Raw genomic sequence first — 12845 nt, 5'->3', positions numbered from 1 at the left:
GTAGAGAGCAAGTTGAGTCTAGTCTGGAGAAGTGGAGATATGCTTTGGAGAGAAGAGGAATGAAAGTCAGTAGAAGCAAGACTGAGTACATGTGTGTGAATGAGAGGGAGCCCAGAGGAATAGTGCAGTTACAAGGAGCAGAAGTGGTGAAAGTAGATGAGTTTTAAATATTTGGGGTCAACTGTTCAAAGTAATGGAGAGTGTGGTAGAGAGGTGAAGAAGAGAGTGCAGGCAAGGTTGGAGTGGGTGGAGAAAGGTGGCAGGAGTAATTTGTGACTGAAGATATCAGCAAGAGTGAAGGGGAAAAGTTTACAAAACAGTTAGTGAGACCAGCTATGTTATATGGTTTTAGAGACAGTGGCACTAACAAAAGACAGGAGGCAGAGCTGAAGATGTTGAGATTCTCTTTGGGAGTGACAAGAATGGACAAGATTAGGAATGAACATATCAGAGGGACAGCTCAGGTGGGACGGTTTGGAGACAAGTCAGAGAGGCGAGATTGAGATGGTTTGGACATGTGCAGAGGAGGACCCAGGGTATATAGGGAGAAGGATGCTGAGGCTGGAGCCACCAGGCAGGAGGAGAAGAGGGAGACCAAAGAGGAGGTTCATGGATGTGCTGAGAGAGGATATGCAGGTTGGTTGGTGTGACAGAGGAAGATACAGAGGACAGGGTGAGATGGACACGATTGATCTGCTGTGGCGACCCCTAACGGGAACAGCCGAAAGACAAAGAAGAAGAAGACGAGAAAGAGAAAAAAGAACCTGATAGAAACAACAGAAAATATAAAGCAACTAACAATGAACATACATAAATAAATAAATACATACATACAGAAATAAATGTTTCCTGTGAACATCTAGTGACTCTTACACATTTAAGTTTAGTGACGGTTTGTTTCGGTCAAACCATGTTTTTAATGTGTTAATTTCTTCAGTGATTTCCTCCAGAGCGATCTGCCAAGCTAGAAAACTCCTGCATCCTAGTAAGAGCAGAATACTACTGGAATAAATTTGAATAAGGAAAGTTGTTGTTTTTTTTCTCACCTAAATGGATGCTGCACTCACTCCAGTTTATCGTCTGGAATAGTCACATATTCAGAGCTTCTACAATTCAAACATATTCGTGCGAGTGGTGTTGTGGGGGGGGGGGGGGGGGGGTAATTTTGCGTTTCAGCTTTTTTGTTTTTCACCCATTCATCGCTGAATATGTCAATCGTGAGTCACGTTTGTGCGATAAGTTACTACTGGGGCTCCTGTCTTGCTGCGAGAAAGAAACGAGAATCGTCCTCCGTTCTGTTCACACAGCTTCAAACGCTGCGCGGGCTCTCTGCCAAGTCAAATTAAAACGATAGAGTCCCGTCGGAATTAATAACTTCAAAGTGAAACACCATTTTGTTTATTTTTATTTATGTCCAGAGATCAAGGGTACAGTGACCAATTTCATATTTATTTACATTAATACTCAATGAAATACATAGAAAACCTGTAAAGCCTACTTTTAGTACAAAATTCACGAGGTATTGATAAGCGAATCAATAAGGAATGGGATCGATAAGCAGAATCGATAATGGCATCGATATCGATAAAATCTTATCAATACCCATCCCTACCCTGAACCATCCCTTAGTTATGCTGCTATAGACTTAGACTGCTGGGGGGTTCCCATGATGCACTGAGTGTTTCTTTCTCTTTTTGCTCTGTATGCACCACTCTGCATTTAATCATTAGTGATTGATCTCTGCTCCCCTCCACAGCATGTCTTTTTCCTGATTCTCTCCCCTCAGCCCCAACCAGTCCCAGCAGAAGACTGCCCCTCCCTGAGCCTGGTTCTGCTGGAGGTTTCTTCCTGTTAAAAGGGAGTTTTTCCTTCCCACTGTCGCCAAGTGCTTGCTCACAGGGGGTCGTTTTGACCGTTGGGGTTTTTTCTGTAATTATTATATGGCCTTTGCCTTACAATATAAAGCGCCTCGGGGCAACTGTTTGTTGTGATTTGGCGCTATATAAATAAAATTCATTGATTGATTGAGATACTGTCCCCATTTTGTTGCAAAGTCATGGGACAGTTTGATTCACAACAGTAAGTTGTGCTTGTCAAGCGAAGTTGCTGTCCTTCTGTCCATCCTTATACACTCAACAAAATATAAATGCAAACCTTTGGTTTTGCTCCCATTTGTATGAGATGAACTCAAAGATCTAAAACTTTTTCCACATACACAATATCACCATTTCCCTCAAATATTGTTCACAAACCAGTCTAAATCTGTGATAGTGAGCACTTCTCCTTTGCTGAGATAATCCATCCCACCTCACAGTGGGTGCCATATCAAATCTGATTAGACACCATATTAGTGCACAGGTGTGCCTTAGACTGGCCCACAATAAAAGGCCACTCTGAAAGTGCAGTTTTATCACACAGCACAATGCCACAGATGTCGCAAGATTTGAGGGAGCGTGCAGTTGGCATGCTGACAGCAGGAATGTCAACCAGAGCTGTTGCTCGTGTATTGAATGTTCATTTCTCTACCATAAGCCGTCTCCAAAGGCGTTTCAGAGAATTTGGCCAGTACATCCAACCAGCCTCACAACCGCAGACCACGTGTAACCACACCAGCCAGACCTCCACATCCAGCATGTTCACCTCCAAGATCGTCTGAGACCAGCCACTCGGACAGCTGCTGAAACAATCGTTTTGCATAACCAAAGAATTCTGCACAAACTGTCAGAAACCGTCTCAGGGAAGCTCATCTGCATGCTCGTCGTCCTCATCGGGGTCTTGACCTGACTCCAGTTCGTCATCGTAACAGACTTGAGTGGGCAAATGCGTCACATTCGCTGGCGTTTGGCACGTTGGAGAGGTGTTCTCTTCACGGATGATGCGAAGGAGATGTGTTGCACTGCATGAGGCAAATGGTGGTCACACCAGATACTGACTGGTATCCCCCCCAATAAAACAAAACTGCACCTTTCAGAGTGGCCTTTTATTGTGGGCAGTCTAAGGCACACCTGTGCACTAATCATGGTGTCTAATCAGCATCTTGGTATGGCACACCTGTGAGGTGGGATGGATTATCTCAGCAAAGGAGAAGTGCTCACTATCACAGATTCGCTGGTTTGTGAACAATATTTGAGGGAAATGGTGATATTGTGTATGTGGAAAAAGTTTTAGATCTTTGAGTTCATCTCATACAAAATGGGAGCAAAACCAAAAGTGTTGCGTTTATATTTTTGTTGAGTATAGCAAAACTTCCCATGTCACCAACCCTGATCCCAGAGATCCCCTGACGTGCACATTTTCCTGACATACCTGCTGCAACCAGCTGATTAGAGAGAGATGACAAAAATGTCCATTAGATGTTTGTTTAAATGAAACTAAGATGCTGTTAAAATAAAATGAAGTGTTCTGAACTGACACTGTCAGTGGTCAGGAAAGGAAAAGAAGAAAATGAGACAATGTCCACATTTTGTAGAAAAGCAATGGGACAATTTCATTTACAATGGGATATTCACTCATTTTTGTAGCAACAAATTTATAAGATTAATTTCAACATAAACGTCTCTTCAACCTATATTCAACTGAATACACCACAAAGACAAGATATTTAATAAAAGAGAAAAATAACTGGTGCAACACAGAAATAAGTGCTAGAAAATTTAATAAGGTGCTGAAAGCAAAAAATGTACAATGGGACTAACGTTTCGATGTGAAAGTCACATCTTCCTCAGAGTCCTGCAAAGACAGAGATGGTTCAGCTTAAATACTAATAAGAAGCAGGTGTCCTAATGCTTCCAAAGGGGCATGACCATCCATCAAACACAACACTCACTCAATTAGTAATCAATTCATGATTAGAAACACACTGTCCCAAAACACACAAAGCTAAAACCAGACTAAAAAGCAATTATTAGAGAAAGCAAGTAGATTTTAGATTTTCATTCAGACCAAAAGGTTCCAAGGTGCCTAAAGTGCAAATCCAAAATGCTTCTCTGCATAAGAGTTTTTAATAATATCACCACCTCTGGGTGGAGCTATGATTCTCTCAATCCCCCCAAATTTTAAGTTTGCTGGAGAGCCATGAGCAGCCTGTTTGTAGTGCCTTGCCATGGCATAGGTTAAATTCTGAGTACGGATTGCTGTTTTATGTTCAGCTATCCGTAATTTGAGTCGACGTTTTGTTTGGCCAACATATGCCAATCCACAAGGGCGTTTTAAAATATATACTACATGAGTAGTATTACAATTGATAAATGAAGAAATAGGATATTGCTTACCAGTGCGAGGATGAGAGAAACATGAAGCATTAGTGGAATTTGAACAATGTGCACAATTACCACATGTAAAAAAACCTTTTGGTGGGCTGGAGGGCCAGGCAGTTCAGACGGGAATAATCATATCTGAATGGACAAGTCTATCACGAATATTTCGGGCACAACCAAATATGAATTTAGGCGGTTCAGCACAGATGTCTTTAAGTGTGGGATCACTCTTCAGAATGTGCCAATATTTATAAATTATGTTTTTTATTCTTCCCGCAAATTGAGTATAGCAGGTAGAAAAAAAACAATTTAGATGTTGAAGAAGATTTAGATTTTTTCTTAAGTAAAGAGGCACGATCAGTATTTAGAGGTCTGTCCCATGCTTTACCTATGTTAGTTCTACTATAACCACTTTGTTCAAACAGAGTTGCTAAATGGGCTGCTTTTGACATGAAGTCTGTGATAGAACTACAATTTATTCTAACTTGCAAAAACTGACCCACTGGTATGTTACGAACTAAATGTGGCGGATGATTACTATCAGCTCTCAATAAAGTGTTTCTGCTAAGAGGTTTACGGTAAATAGTTGATTGCAAAAAATTATTAACATCCTTATAAATAGTGAGATCCAAAAACTCTATGGAATGGGGACTGTAGTTCATAGTAAAAGATAAATAATCCGTGGTGGAATTAATATAATTCAAAAATTGATGTAACTCATCATATGTGCCCCTCCAAATTAAGAGGACATCATCAATGTATCTGCGCCATAATGATATTTTTGAGTGAAAGGGGTTATTTTCAGTACTAAAGATATGTTTCTCTTCCCAAAAACCCATCACTAAACAGGCGTATGATGGAGCAAAAGCACTCCCCATAGTAGTCCCCTGTAGTTGTCGATAATATTTGTCTGAGTATTTAAAAAAATTATTCGATAAGACAATCTCAACCAGTTTAATCAAAAAATCTGAAAGTGGCAGCACATCAATAGGACATTCAGCAAGATAGAAGGAAATGGCTTCTAAGCAATCTAATTCGGATCAGGGAGACAGACACCCTCTCTACTTTTAAGATTAGGCTTAAAACTTTCCTTTTTGCTAAAGCTTGTAGTTAGGGCTGGATCTGGTGACCCTGAACCATCCCTTAGTTATGCTGCTATAGACTTAGACTGCTGGGGGGTTCCCATGATGCACTGAGTGTTTCTTTCTCTTTTTGCTCTGTATGCACAACTCTGCATTTAATCATTAGTGATTGATCTCTGCTCTCTTCCACAGCATGTCTTTTTCTTGATTCTCTCCCTCAGCCCCAACCAGTCCCAGCAGAAGACTGCCCCTCCCTGAGCCTGGTTCTGCTGGAGGTTTCTTCCTGTTAAAAGGGAGTTTTTCCTTCCCACTGTCGCCAAGTGCTTGCACACAGGGGGTCGTTTTGACCGTTGGGGTTTTTCCGTAATTATTGTATGACTTTGCCTTACAATATAAAGCACCTTGGGGCAACTGTTTGTGTGATTTGGTGCTATATAAATAAAACTGATATGATTTGATTTAAGCCTGCATGGTGAGGTATGCACATATATAGACTTTGTACATCCAAAGACACAAGGATATCATCACTTGCACAATTCCAATTATTGATGATTTAGAACATCAGTGGTATCCTCAAGATACGAAGTTAATTTATGGACAAACTTTGCCAGAAAGAAGTCAACAAATTGTGAAAGGGGCTCAGTAAGACTCCTTATTCCAGATACAATAGGCCGTAATGGAGGGTCATCCAATTGTTTGTGAATTTTGGGTACAGCATACCATAAAATACTGGACAATGAGGGTATTCACTTAAAAGGAAGGCCATCTCTTTTTCTGTTATCCAGCCCTTCTTATGAGATGAGACAATAAATTCATGAATCATACTATTAATATTACACTCAGCAAAAATATAAATGCAACACTTTTGGTTTTGCTCCCATTTTGTATGAGATGAACTCAAAGATCTAAAACTTTTTCCACATACACAATATCACCATTTCCCTCAGTAATACATCCAATTCACTCTTTGTCATATTCTTAATTTTAGATGGACATACAGCCCCTAATTTAGCAAATTCCCGCTCAACTACCTGGCTAACAGTCACTATAGTAGGATTTAAATTTGAAGACAGCAAAAAAACTTGATTTCTTTTTGAAAGAAGTAACTTCTCTTAGAGGCTCACTTATATTAGAATCCAAATCCCTTTTATTATTAGACTCATTATTAGATTTGGAAAAAAAAATATTTCAAATGCAGCTGTCTGTAGAATTTGAAAGAACCAACTATAAGAGAAAAAGAGTCAAGGTGGTTAGAAGGGGCAAAGGAGAGTCCTTTCTGAAGAACCGCTGTCTCAGTAGCTGTAAGGACAGAATCAATCAATCAATCAATCAATTTTTTTATATAGCGCCAAATCACAACAAACAGTTGCCCCAAGGCGCTTTATATTGTAAGGCAAGGCCATACAATAATTATGTAAAACCCCAACGGTCAAAACGACCCCCTGTGAGCAAGCACTTGGCTACAGTGGGAAGGAAAAACTCCCTTTTAACAGGAAGAAACCTCCAGCAGAACCAGGCTCAGGGAGGGGCAGTCTTCTGCTGGGACTGGTTGGGGCTGAGGGAGAGAACCAGGAAAAAGACATGCTGTGGAGGGGAGCAGAGATCGATCACTAATGATTAAATGCAGAGTGGTGCATACAGAGCAAAAAGAGAAAGAAACAGTGCATCATGGGAACCCCCCAGCAGTCTACGTCTATAGCAGCATAACTAAGGGATGGTTCAGGGTCACCTGATCCAGCCCTAACTATAAACTTTAGCAAAAAGGAAAGTTTTAAGCCTAATCTTAAACGTAGAGAGGGTGTCTGTCTCCCTGATCTGAATTGGGAGCTGGTTCCACAGGAGAGGAGCCTGAAAGCTGAAGGCTCTGCCTCCCATTCTACTCTTACAAACCCTAGGAACTACAAGTAAGCCTGCAGTCTGAGAGCGAAGCGCTCTATTGGGGTGATATGGTACTACGAGGTCCCTAAGATAAGATGGGACCTGATTATTCAAAACCTTATAAGTAAGAAGAAGAATTTTAAATTCTATTCTAGAATTAACAGGAAGCCAATGAAGAGAGGCCAATATGGGTGAGATATGCTCTCTCCTTCTAGTCCCCGTCAGTACTCTAGCTGCAGCATTTTGAATTAACTGAAGGCTTTTTAGGGAACTTTTAGGACAACCTGATAATAATGAATTACAATAGTCCAGCCTAGAGGAAATAAATGCATGAATTAGTTTTTCAGCATCACTCTGAGACAAGACCTTTCTGATTTTAGAGATATTGCGTAAATGCAAAAAAGCAGTCCTACATATTTGTTTAATATGCGCTTTGAATGACATATCCTGATCAAAAATGACTCCAAGATTTCTCACAGTATTACTAGAGGTCAGGGTAATGCCATCCAGAGTAAGGATCTGGTTAGACACCATGTTTCTAAGATTTGTGGGGCCAAGTACAATAACTTCAGTTTTATCTGAGTTTAAAAGCAGGAAATTAGAGGGCATCCATGTCTTTATGTCTGTAAGACAATCCTGCAGTTTAGCTAATTGGTGTGTGTCCTCTGGCTTCATGGATAGATAAAGCTGGGTATCATCTGCGTAACAATGAAAATTTAAGCAATACCGTCTAATAATACTGCCTAAGGGAAGCATATATAAAGTGAATAAAATTGGTCCTAGCACAGAACCTTGTGGAACTCCATAATTAACTTTAGTCTGTGAAGAAGATTCCCCATTTACATGAACAAATTGTAATCTATTAGACAAATATGATTCAAACCACCGCAGCGCAGTGCCTTTAATACCTATGGCATGCTCTAATCTCTGTAATAAAATTTTATGGTCAACAGTATCAAAAGCAGCACTGAGGTCTAACAGAACAAGCACAGAGATGAGTCCACTGTCCGAGGCCATAAGAAGATCATTTGTAACCTTCACTAATGCTGTTTCTGTACTATGATGAATTCTAAAACCTGACTGAAACTCTTCAAATAGACCATTCCTCTGCAGATGATCAGTTAGCTGTTTTACAACTACCCTTTCAAGAATTTTTGAGAGAAAAGGAAGGTTGGAGATTGGCCTATAATTAGCTAAGATAGCTGGGTCAAGTGATGGCTTTTTAAGTAATGGTTTAATTACTGCCACCTTAAAAGCCTGTGGTACATAGCCAACTAACAAAGATAGATTGATCATATTTAAGATCGAAGCATTAAATAATGGTAGGGCTTCCTTGAGCAGCCTGGTAGGAATGGGGTCTAATAAACATGTTGATGGTTTGGATAAAGTAACTAATGAAAATAACTCAGACAGAACAATCGGAGAGAAAGAGTCTAACCAAATACCGGCATCACTGAAAGCAGCCAAAGATAACGATACGTCTTTGGGATGGTTATGAGTAATTTTTTCTCTAATAGTTAAAATTTTGTTAGCAAAGAAAGTCATGAAGTCATTACTAGTTAAAGTTAATGGAATACTCAGCTCAATAGAGCTCTGACTCTTTGTCAGCCTGGCTACAGTGCTGAAAAGAAACCTGGGGTTGTTCTTATTTTCTTCAATTAGTGATGAGTAGAAAGATGTCCTAGCTTTACGGAGGGCTTTTTTATAGAGCAACAGACTCTTTTTCCAGGCTAAGTGAAGATCTTCTAAATTAGTGAGACGCCATTTCCTCTCCAACTTACGGGTTATCTGCTTTAAGCTACGAGTTTGTGAGTTATACCACGGAGTCAGACACTTCTGATTTAAAGCTCTCTTTTTCAGAGGAGCTACAGCATCCAAAGTTGTCTTCAATGAGGATGTAAAACTATTGACGAGATACTCTATCTCCCTTACAGAGTTTAGGTAGCTACTCTGCACTGTGTTGTTATATGGCATTAGAGAACATAAAGAAGGAATCATATCCTTAAACCTAGTTACAGCGCTTTCTGAAAGACTTCTAGTGTAATGAAACTTATTCCCTACTGCTGGGTAGTCCATCAGAGTAAATGTAAATGTTATTAAGAAATGATCAGACAGAAGGGAGTTTTCAGGGAATACTGTTAAGTCTTCTATTTCCATACCATAAGTCAGAACAAGATCTAAGATATGATTAAAGTGGTGGGTGGACTCATTTACTTTTCATCAGAGATGTTAATCACAGTCTCCTTGGATGCATCCGCAAGGACCAGTGAGTGGGCAGCGGGGATTCTCTTCTTCTTCCCCCTCAAGCCCCGCCGCGTCTTACTCCTCGACGAGTGGGGCCTTGATCCAAAAAAGAGGAACTGCTGGGTTGAGAGGCGCCACGACCTCCGACGTCACTCAGTTCATCAGAACAGTCTCTCTCACTCACCGTAGAAAGAGGCGTGTCCCTGTGCGTCTTGAGGAGGAGCGGATGTTTATTCATAAAAAACTTCCTCTTTTTGCCATGCCACTCATAAACTGATCCACCCACATAATCTTTAGTGTCCCGTTCATACTTCCTTATCTTGTATGCCTGTAGATCTTTTACAAAGGATGACAAGGAGATGGAGGATTTCTCTATAACCTCAGCAAACACATCAACATTGACCTTGCTCTTCATTTCTTCTTCCACCCGCAGCACATCCATTTTCAGTTTCTCTTGTTCAGATTTAGTCTTCTCAATTATCAAAAGCATCAAATCAAGGGAGCATTTATTTAAAATTTGCTCCCATTTCAACATGAAGAGTTCATCATTCAACCCAAGGAGGTTGTGGCGCCTCTCAATCCAGCAGTTCCTCTTTTTTGGATCAAGGCCACATGTAAGTGGCCAGGCCGAAAACCAACATTGAATGCCCGTGACTTTCGATCCCTCAGGCGGCACTGCATTAAAAACCGACATCAGGGTCATTCCATGTCAATTCAATGAATATTTGAGCGGCCTGATGCACTTTGTCTCATATTTTCTTCAAATTGTAATAAAATATTCCCAGACTATTCAGAACAACAGATCTGAAGTTTGAGGTCTGTAGGCCAAGTAGTTTCTGTGATATGGCCAATTTAGTGTGCATGGGGTCTGCCATTGTTTTTTTGGGCAAACATTACAGCCATCATTTCTGGAGCCATGTTCAAGGTAGAATATCTCAGCAAATAATGGACTTAGAGGCCTGAAATTTTCTGTGGCAGTTGTCATGGACACCCAGACTCAGACTATACTCAAACAACAGACATTGACACTAAACTGTGACGTTTACGAGTATGTATGCTCAAACTATGGAAAATATTAAATTGACAATTGTGAGCATCCATGTTTGAGACACTGAAGCATACCATTACACTCAAAGAAGCCTTTCCATTTCTTGGCTCTTTAATGCCAGCTATACTGGCTATGAAATATGTAAATTTGGCATTTCTGTGGTAAACAGTTATTGTGGGAGAAACCTCTTAAATCTGAAATAAATATTTTGTAGTCAAATTTCATCAGAAGTAAACCTCATGTGGGCAGTAAATCAAACAAAATTTTTTTGAAGGTATTAACATCCATTTTATGTGCTGTAAATATGGTCTTCTTTATGAAACGCCTTCCTGGTTAATTTAAGCATTCAATTATGGCTATTTTGTGCAGTCGCGAATGTATTGTATTTTTAGTGGTCCAGATGAACATTTTGTGCACACACTACATTCCAAATACAAGCAAATTCAGGCAAGTTTCTTAATAGCATCCTTGTCCTCTTGCTCCAGGTGGCATAAACTGCCATTTTTGGTAGTAGGGGCAGATAGGAGGCACAGAATGGACTGCAGGGGCACCCAGCACACATCCTCTCTTGTAGGCCACTTGAAGGACTGAGCTGGTCCATGGGGGTACATGAAGCACACCAGAACATCATGCTCCTCATCGAACCTTGTTCTTCTTTGTGAGTAAAGATGTTGCTGCCCATGAGGATTCAAAGCAAGAGAGGTTCGTCAGTGCCAAATCTGTGCCTGGTACCCGTAGCCATCATTGCTATATTCCATGCATTGGGAGGAAACTGCTGATGAAATGGGTGTCAGGGGATGAAGATGGTGTTGATGTTGATATTATCAAAGAGCCAGCACCTGCAGCATCATCTGTTGCCAATCCAGCACCAGCGATTACTGCAACTCCCAGAACACAACTAACTCTGCAACAGTGTGACACTGGCAAGTTTGTATGCTGTATGTATGATGAGAAATGGTGGGTAGGCATAGTAAGGGATAGGATGAGGAGCATGATGTTCTGGTGTGCTTCATGCACCTCCATGGACCAGCTCAGTCCTTCAAGTGGCCTACAAAAGAGATTGTGCGCTGGGTGCCCCTTCAGTCCATTCTGTGCCTCCTATCTGCTCCTACTATCAAAAATGGCAGGCTATACTTACCTGAACTTGCTTGTATTTGGAATGTAGTGTGTGCACAAAATGTTCATCTGGACCACTAAAAATACATTTGCGAGTGGACAAAATAGCCATAATTGAATGCTTAAATTAACCAGGAAGGACTTTCATAAAGAAGACCATATTTACAGCACATAAAATGGATGTTAATACCTTCAAATTTTTTTTGGTTTGATTTACTGCCCACATGAGGTTTTCTTCAGATGAAATTCGACCACAAAATGTTTTTTTCAGATTTCAGAGGTTTCTCCCACAATAACTGTTTACCACAGATATGCCAAATTTACATATTTCATAGCCAGTATAGCTGGCATTAAAAAGCCAAGAAATGGAAAGGCTTCTTTGAGTGTCTCAAACATGGATGCTCACATAGTCTCAAACATGGATGCTCACATAGTCAATTTCATATTTTCCATAGTTTGAGCATACATACAGTGAGGAAAATAAGTATTTGAACACCCTGCAGTTTTGCAAGTTCTCCCACTTAGAAATCATGGAGGGGTCTGAAATTTTCATCTTAGGTACATGTCTACTGTGAGAGACATAATCTAAAAATAAAAAATAAAAAAAAATCCGGAAATTACAATGTATAATTTTTTTTAAATAATTTATTTGTATGTTACTGCTGCAAATAAGTATTTGAACACCTACCAACCAGCAAGAATTCTGGCTCACACAGACCTGTTCATTTTTCTTTAATCACCCTGTCGTGCTGTACAAAAATGTCAAAATAAAATACAACTGGTGGTGGCTAAACAGGCGGCGCGCTCTCTCTGCGCCTGGACTGACCGGAGCCCGAACGTTCAGGACTCAGGATCTCCGCCGACACCCCCCCCCCCCCCCCCCCCCCAGGTGGCCTTTCCCGGACTATACTCTGTGAGGAGGAAACAAAGGTAATATCCTTCAATATAAATATCAGAAACTATTAGAGGCTTACTTATCAGCAACACGTTCAGTTTGATCTCAGCGTTATTTAAAAGAACAGCTGCTCGCAGCCGGTGAAGGATTATCACTCCGCACGCCACTGCCGTGAGGAGCAAACAAGACACTGACTTTTAGTATTTAAATTTAGCTACGCACAATTGCCATATTATTTTCATAGATAAACATTCAAAGAAAGTCACCTCTGACGTGTGCTGACAGCATTTGCCTCTCACCCTCATCCTCCTTCACAGACGTACGGT

The 12845-nt window shown here is 40.5% G+C and overlaps 2 protein-coding genes across 2 annotated transcripts in view; both read right to left on the bottom strand.

Annotated features, from left to right (window-relative positions):
• The window catches only part of LOC117504818, a 3434143-nt gene that overhangs the window by 3356955 nt on the left and 64343 nt on the right, over window positions 1-12845 (bottom strand). The gene's annotated exons all lie outside the window — the stretch shown is intronic.
• The window catches only part of LOC117504825 (protein NLRC3-like), a 577399-nt gene that overhangs the window by 507935 nt on the left and 56619 nt on the right, over window positions 1-12845 (bottom strand). The window lies entirely within an intron of this gene.

This window comes from Thalassophryne amazonica, chromosome 23, assembly GCF_902500255.1.
Source record: "Thalassophryne amazonica chromosome 23, fThaAma1.1, whole genome shotgun sequence".
NCBI lineage: Eukaryota > Metazoa > Chordata > Actinopteri > Batrachoidiformes > Batrachoididae > Thalassophryne > Thalassophryne amazonica.
Note: the sequence above shows the minus strand (reverse complement) of the source record. Positions and strands in the feature narration are given on the sequence as shown.